We start from the raw sequence: 7,865 nt of genomic DNA, 5'->3' as shown, positions 1-7,865 counted from the left end.
CTGTCTCAGTGGGTGGGTGCACCCCTCGTGGTCCTGACTTCCTTGCTCATGATCTCAGTCTTTCTGCTCCTCATTAGGACCTTGGGAGCTCAGTCCAGCGCTCCAGTGTGTGTCTCTGTCTCTTTCTCCATCCATTGCTAGATGAAGGTTAGATGGTGATATGGAAGATATTCACCACTATGGCTATAGGATAGGTTCATTTCAGGTTCCCTATCGTCAGGTGCCCAAGGAACTAACTGGGGACATTGCCCTGGGCATCTGGTTGCCACTCCAAGCTCAAGTCTCTTGCCAACCCTTATGTGGTTCCATTAACTAAGATATGAGTTCCCTGTTCCCATACCCAAATTTCCTATATCCCCAATCATCCCGTTTCCTCAAGTTCCCCTCATCCTCTCCTTCACACCTTTCTCTCCCCATCTGCCCTCACCACCATCCCACTCTATCCCCAAGATTCCCATTTTTTCCCGGCAATCCTGTCTATTTCCCATAGCCAGGAGGATAACTATATGTTTTTCCTTGGTTTTACCCTCTTGTTAGCTTCTTTAGGATCACAAATTATAGACTCAATGTCCCCAATCCATGGCTAGAAACCAATGATGAGTGAGTACATCCCATGATCTTCTTTTTGGGTCTGGGTTACCTCACTCTGGATAGTATTTTCTATTTCAATCCATTTGCATGCAAAATTCGAGAAGTAATTGTTTTTACCTCTGAGTAATACTTTAATGTATATATATTCCACACTTTCTTCATCCATTTTTCCATTGAAGGACATCTAGGATGCTTCCAGGTTCTGGCTATTACAAATAATGCTGCTATGAACATAGTTGAACAAATGCTTTTGTCATATGATAGAGCATCTTTTGGGTATATTGCCAAGAGTGGTATTGCTGGGTCCTGGGGTAAGTTAATCCTAATTTTTCTGAGAAACCGCCACACTGATTTTCAAAGTGGTTGCACAAGTTTGCAGTCCCACCAGAAATGGATGAGGATACCCCTTTCTCCACAACCTCTCCCGCAAAGGCTATCCTTGGTGTTTTTGATTTTAGCCATTCTGACAGGTATAAGATGATATCTCAAAGTTGTTTTGATTTGCATTTCTCTGATCACTAAGGAGGTTGAGCATGACCTTAAGTATCTTTTGGCCATTTGAAATTCTTCTCTTCAGAATTCTCTGTTCAGTTCAGTGCCCTATTTTTTAATTGGGTTAATTATCATTTTAACTTCTAGTTTCTTGAGTTCATTAAATATTTTGGAGATCAGTCCTTTGTCTGTTGCGGGGTTGGTGAAGATTTTCTCCAAGTCAGTAGGCTGCCTTTTTGTCTTAATGACAGTGTCCTTTGCTTTACAGAAGCTTCTCAGTTTCAGGAGGTCCCATTTATTCAGTGTGCCCTCAATGTCTGTGCTGCTGGGGTTATACATCTTGGGGATATTTCTATAATTAGGTTAAGAATTTTATTTGTTCTTTTGAGTCACACTAGGTAGGGCTGCTTACTTTTCATAACTTGTATTATTTGGAGATGTTTCCATATTTGATTGGGAATATTATTTGTTCTTTTTGAGTCACACTAGGTGGGACTTTTATTTATGATATTTTAAGTATTTATCTCTTTTAACTATTATCAGCAAACAGTACATTATTAGGACTTGGCTTTCATTTTTGTATTACTAATAGTACCAAGAGGTGTTTAATAGACCTTTTTTCCTACATGATGCAGTGTAGATCCAAGCTGTGTGCTGACATAAGCGTTTTGTTTACAGCTAATCACTTTGCAAGGGGAGGTCATCAGGTTTTGTGTTTGTTTTAAAAAGTGGTTTTTTAGCGTTACTTATTTTCCATTTGTAGGGCTACATCTCTGATTTGACCCAATAGTTTTTACTTCAGTATACCTGTGCTATAGCCACAACTTGTTATTTCTGTTTTCTGTAAGTTTATACCACACAGCATCACTTGAAAGGGATGTCAGTTGGTTAAGTGAGTTAAGGCGTGGTGGCATGCCTAAGACCCTAAGAAATAGAGGTGAGGCGGCCAGATCTTGACTTGCCCTCTAACCAGACTCTTAGGCAGGTTGTGGCTAGTACCTTGGTGGGTGTCCGATGGGTGGGATTTGGTTTGAGGGGATCCTAGCCACAGGAAACTCCCTGCTGGCTGGCTAGAAAAGCTGAGGGAGTTGGGGAGGGGCCTGGAGTTTTGTCCCACTGTGGAGGTCCTAGAGAGTGGGGCGTCCTGCCATGTGACTGTTCACTCACCTCTTAAGTCCCCTCAGTATTGGAGCAAGCTGTGTTTTAAAGTCTAACCCAAGTTGCAGGAGGGTAGCCTTTATTATTTTTTAAAAAGATTATTTTTAAAAAGATTTATTTTATTTGTATGTGTGTCTTGAGTATGTACCAGGTGTGTGCTGGTGTCTTTTGGCATGGTGAGAAGAGTTCAGATATCCTGGAACTGGAGTTACATGTCCATGAACTTACTCATGGGGCTGCTGTGATCAAAACCCAGGTCTCCTAGAAGAGCAGCAAGTACTCAGTGCAAAGCAATCTTCTCAGCCCCACCTTCAGTACATTGTTTTACAAAAAGTTAAACTGTAATCTTTACTATGTTGGTTATAAATTAAAGAACTAGAAGTTTTTTTCATTTATTTCCACACACGGGGTGGAGGAAGAGAAAGAGAGAGAGAGAGAGAGAGAGAGAGAGAGAGAGAGAGACCAAGCTAATTTATAAAAGAAAGCATTTTACAGTTTCAGAGGGTTAGTGCATCACTGTGACTCTGGTGTCTCCAACATCTTGGATCTTTAGTACAAATCCAAGCTTCTTGTTCTCAGCTTTATATTATGGCCTCTATGGGCCTGCAAGCCCCATGCCATCAGGGCTGTAACACTTTTTTCTGAACTAATGAGGAAGATTTCACAACCTCTTAACTCCAGTATTTTGGATTCTAAAGTCAGGCAAGTATTGTTGTACATTTTGGATGGAATATGGCTCTCTCATTGGATTCCATTTGTATAAACTTTGAACTCTTGGTGTTTTCCTTTGTTGAATAGCTTTACTTTGTTTTTGGAGTAGATTCTCTAGGGATTTTCTTTTTACAGGTTTCATGGTTAGCTAGGTGGGATCTTTACCTTCATTCCAATTCTCTGTACCTCTTTCAGCACAAACCTAGGTGTAGGCATTTTATTTCCTGGTCTTCCTTTTTCTCCTCAGATTGTGCATTTGTATTTCTCTTTTCCCTGTTTGCACTTTTCTTTCTTTCTTTCTTTCTTTCTTTCTTTCTTTCTTTCTTTCTTTCTTCCAACCTTCCTTCCTTCCTTCCTTTTTTGGGGGGTACAGTGTTTCTTTGTAGCTTTTGAGCCAGTAGTTGGGGTTTTACCTCAGTGGTAGAACACTTGCTTAGCACTTTTACATTTTAGAGCTGCATTAAGAATGATTGCTAATAACCATGAGTCAATACTGTCTTGAATGAAATCTCTGCTAATAATATTGTTCCAAAACTCTTCAATTTAGCCTCAAGCAGGTTCTTAGAACAAGGGCCAAAAGCAGCCACATTGTTGGCTAAAACATTACAAGAAATGTCTTTATTCCAGTTTCTTTTTAATTTTTTTTTATTTTTTTATAAATAATACCATTCAAAATTTGCACTTTTTCCCCTCCTCCCTTTTCCCTGTTACTCCCCCACTCACTCTTCCCCTTCTCTACCAATCCTAAGGGCAGGGTACCCTGCCATTTGGGAAGGCCCTCCCCCCTCCAACCAGGCCTAGGAAGGTGTGCATTCAAACAGACTAGGATCCCCAAAAGCCAGTATATGCAGTAGAGACAAATCTCAGTGCCATTATCATTGGCTTCTCAGTCAGCCCCCATGCCTCCAGCTGGATTTAGCTCAGGCACACTGTCTCAGTGGGTGGACCAACCCCGCCTGGTCCTGATGTCCTTACTCATCTTCTCCCTCCTTCTGCTCTTCAACTGGATCTTAGGAGCTCAGTCTAATGCTCTGATGTGGGTCTCTGTCTCTATCTCCATGCATCGCTGGACGATGGTTCTATGGTGATATTCAAGATAATCATCAGTGTGAGTATGGGACAAGGCCAGTTCAGGCACCCTCTCATCTACTGCCCAAGGACCTAGCTGGAGATATCCCCGTGGACACCTGTGAATCCTTCTAGAGCCAAGTTTCTTGCCAACCCTAAAATGGCTCCCTTAATTAAGATATCGTCTTCTCTTCTCCCATATCCACCCTTCCTCCATCTCAACCATCCCACTTTCCCAAGCTCTCCCTAATTCTTCCCTTCTCCCCTCTCTATCCCCCCTCCCCTTCATCCCACCCCATCCCCACCTTCCCAACTTTTGCTCAGTGCTCTTGTCTGCTTCCAGTTTCCAGGAGGATATATATGTTTTTCTTTGTGTTCACTTTATTCCAGTTTCTAATACTGTTTCACCCTGAAACCTCTTGAACTGGGCCTCTATATTCCACACTGCTCTTAGTACTACTGCCTTCAAAGCTCTTGTAGCATTTTTAAGCCCCACTTAAAACATTCAACCACTTTCCTCATGCAGAGTTCCCAAGTCAACATTCCTCTAACAAGCAGCTTGACCAGTCCTGTCACAGCAATACCATGTAACAACTTTATCATAGTTACTTATCTATTGTAAAGAGACACCATAATGAAGGCAGCTTATAAAAGAAAACATTTAATTGGGGGCTTGCTCATGGTCAGAGAGTGAGTCCATGACCATCACGTCATGGGGCATGGAAACACACAGGCATGACACTGGAGAGTTGCTGGGAGTTTTAACCTGATTTACAAGTTGGTAGCAGAGGTGGTGGAGGGAGGGGCTGGACCTGTCTTAGGTTCTGAAATCTCAAAGTCCCCCTACTGTGAAACACCTGTCCAATGAGGTCACATCTAATCTTTCTCAAAATGGTTCCACCAACTAGGGATTAAGCATTTAAATATAGGAGCTTTTATGGGACCATTCTCTTTCAAACCACCACATTAATCAAAATACTATTTTAGGACACAAATTGCTCAATATTATATGATTAAGAAACAGCAAAGCAGATTCAGAGACTACTAGAGAAAAGAAATATATATTATAAGCATTATAAGCAACTTCTAAAACTTGACAGAGATATCTTGCTGCCTGGACAGTAAACCAAAGTTCTTCTGTAACATTGGGAAATCCTTCTTCAGCCTACAGGCCCATAGTATCTGGCAGACTTTTCCATGAAGCAGTGAATTTGAAAGGCTGTTTTGCCTCTATTGGCGGTTTGTCAGTCACTTTCTTCTGTGTCCTGCAGAATGTCTGGAACATTTCTTGAAGCAGGAACCCTGAAGGACTGAGGAGACATTTTTATGGTGTTGGTTTTCTTCTACTTTATGCAAGTTACAGGGATCAAACTCAGGTTGCCACGCCTTGGTGGCAAAAACCTTTGCCTTTTGAGCCCTCTTATATTTTCACTGGATTAAGAGAATAGACTTCCTCCCTTATTCTGAAGAACCACAGAAAAGGCCTTTTTCTTTTAGTGGGGCATGAGAATGTTTGCAGTTGGAGTATGGAAGGATGTTTTGCACGCATTTTCTCAGTACTGTACCTTTACCACCATCTAGATGACTACATTGAAAGCAACCTCCACATTATGCCAGGATGTCCTCCAATAGGGGTGAATTTGGAATTAGGCAGGGATTCCTTAGCAGGCAAAAGTGTGCAGCAAAACGAAAAAGATGAACCCAAAAGATAGGTAAAATTATTTACCAAGTTCCCACCAAACCTTCCATTCATTTCATCAAGTTTGATAGTGACTTCCATATCTATGTCTATGATTTGATGAAGATGTGTTAAAGTGAAATTCTCAAATTTTAGGGGTCTGACTTATCCTATTAGCCATCTCTTTCATTGGATCACTCACTTATCCAATGAATGATTGAATTTATCCATTCCTCCATGTCTCTATCTTCTTCAATCCCTTCTTCCATTTCCCCATGTCTTGTGTCTACAGGTTGCCAAGATAAATCTACTATGTCTCTTCTGTTCTAGAAACTTTCATTTGTAAAGAACTTGCCCTCTCAGGGGTGGATTTTTCTGAGTTCTCTGTAGATGGAGACCATATGAGGAGGAACAGAGGAGCAACCATGGCAACACTTGCGCAGTAGAGTAAGGCAGATAACAGATTGATGCCTGGCAAGCCTGTACAATGAGTCAGATTCCCATGAGCTCTGTCACTGTGATCTCACATAGTTAACTCATTCAGTGTTCATGTCCAGGACATTGAGTTTTAATTTTTGTCCTAATCTGGTAAAGAAACCAAGATGAGGAGAATAGAGGAGCCTGATGTAAGGCCACAAAATGGGTCATTTGAAAAGGTAAGACTAAATGCCTCCATGTGTGCTGCCACCCTTCTTAGGAAATCCATCTTTCCATAGATTAGCTATAGGCAACCCAAGTGTCCAGCACACTGCAAACCACATGTTTGAACCTAACTGCCTTTGATTTCTGAAACAATTGCTGTCCCGTTAAGGTTTCATAACAACGCAGCCAGGTTGTAAGAATGCCCCACCATCAGCTTAGAGCATGTTCAGGACACCAAAGAGCCAGCAAGTTATCTTTATTGGAAATACAAATGTTTCTGGAGGGACAAAAGGATGTACATAAAAAAAAAAAAACGATTGGTGTTCTCACTAGGATTTTATGTGATAAGGCCCACACAGGCTTCTGGTTCTGAATACTTGGTCCTCAGGAGGTTTTGTAGGTTGTGGAGACCCAGAACTAGCTGTAGGAATTGCGGTCTGAAAGCTCAAGCCTTGATGTTTCAGGGCATCCTTTTACTGGTCCCCAATGTTTACTGATTTCCTTACAGAGAATGAGAGGCCTCCTACTCCTGCTGCCATGGCTTCTGCAACATGAACAGTGAGAACCCCCTTCACACCCTGGTTGATCTCATCACATAGGAAGGTGTAAGTCACAAACAATCTCCCACACCAGTTTAGAATCATGATTCATAAAATGGTTATTTCTTTTAAGGGGCAAACCTTACAGATTGCCATGCCAGACAACAGCCCTCTGCAGGATGAGGAGAGCAGCCTAGTCGCAGGATGTGGAGATGGATGCAAGAGACCAAGCTGAAGGCAGTTGCTCCATTTTGAAAGAGAGAGACACCACACCCCAATGGTCTTTATCTCAGTTGCTATAGCCTGAAGGAGCAGAAGGAGCTCCTGCAACACACATATTTGGACATAGCAGCAAAATTTATCAGTATGTGACAAAAATCTATTTTAGTTTATTTTTTTCATGCTTTCAGGTACATGGCAGAGACAGGCTCTGCTTCATGCATTTGTGTGACCAATGATTTCCCTTGAAGAAAAAACCCACAAACGCTCCCAACAACATCATCAGCATTCAACAACATGTCCATGATTTCTTTGCTTTGCCTTTGATTGAGTGGTAAATCATGCTGCTAGTTAATCTGTGCAAGCAATGTGAATTTCTCTGTAAATATATAGACAGAATTGACAGGTATCTTAAACATGTCAGGGGGTCACACTGCAATGGAGTGGGTTAATCATCACCATGTGACAGTGACATATTTAAGATCTCTCCTTTGTCATTAAATCTCAGAATTGTCAAGATGTTATGTTTTTGTGCAGACTTCTCAGGGTTTTCTCCCATTCATGGTTTCCATGGATGTTTGCTAGTTACGCTTACATGTCTTTTGCCAGATTCTGTCAGTTTTTGGCATGCACTCTCAGCTCCACAACTTCTCCTGCCCTAAGATTCTAGTTCCAGGCATTTTAGACACTTGTGACTGTTGCACGAGTGTCTCATGTTCCGCCTAAATGATTTGGAATGTTATTTAGCCTGAGTTTTAACTTCCATC

The sequence above is a fragment of the Chionomys nivalis genome, unplaced genomic scaffold (assembly GCF_950005125.1).
Source record: "Chionomys nivalis unplaced genomic scaffold, mChiNiv1.1 scaffold_28, whole genome shotgun sequence".
Taxonomy (NCBI): Eukaryota; Metazoa; Chordata; class Mammalia; order Rodentia; family Cricetidae; genus Chionomys; species Chionomys nivalis.
The sequence above is the reverse complement of the archived record's forward strand: the minus strand, read 5'-3'. Positions refer to the sequence as shown.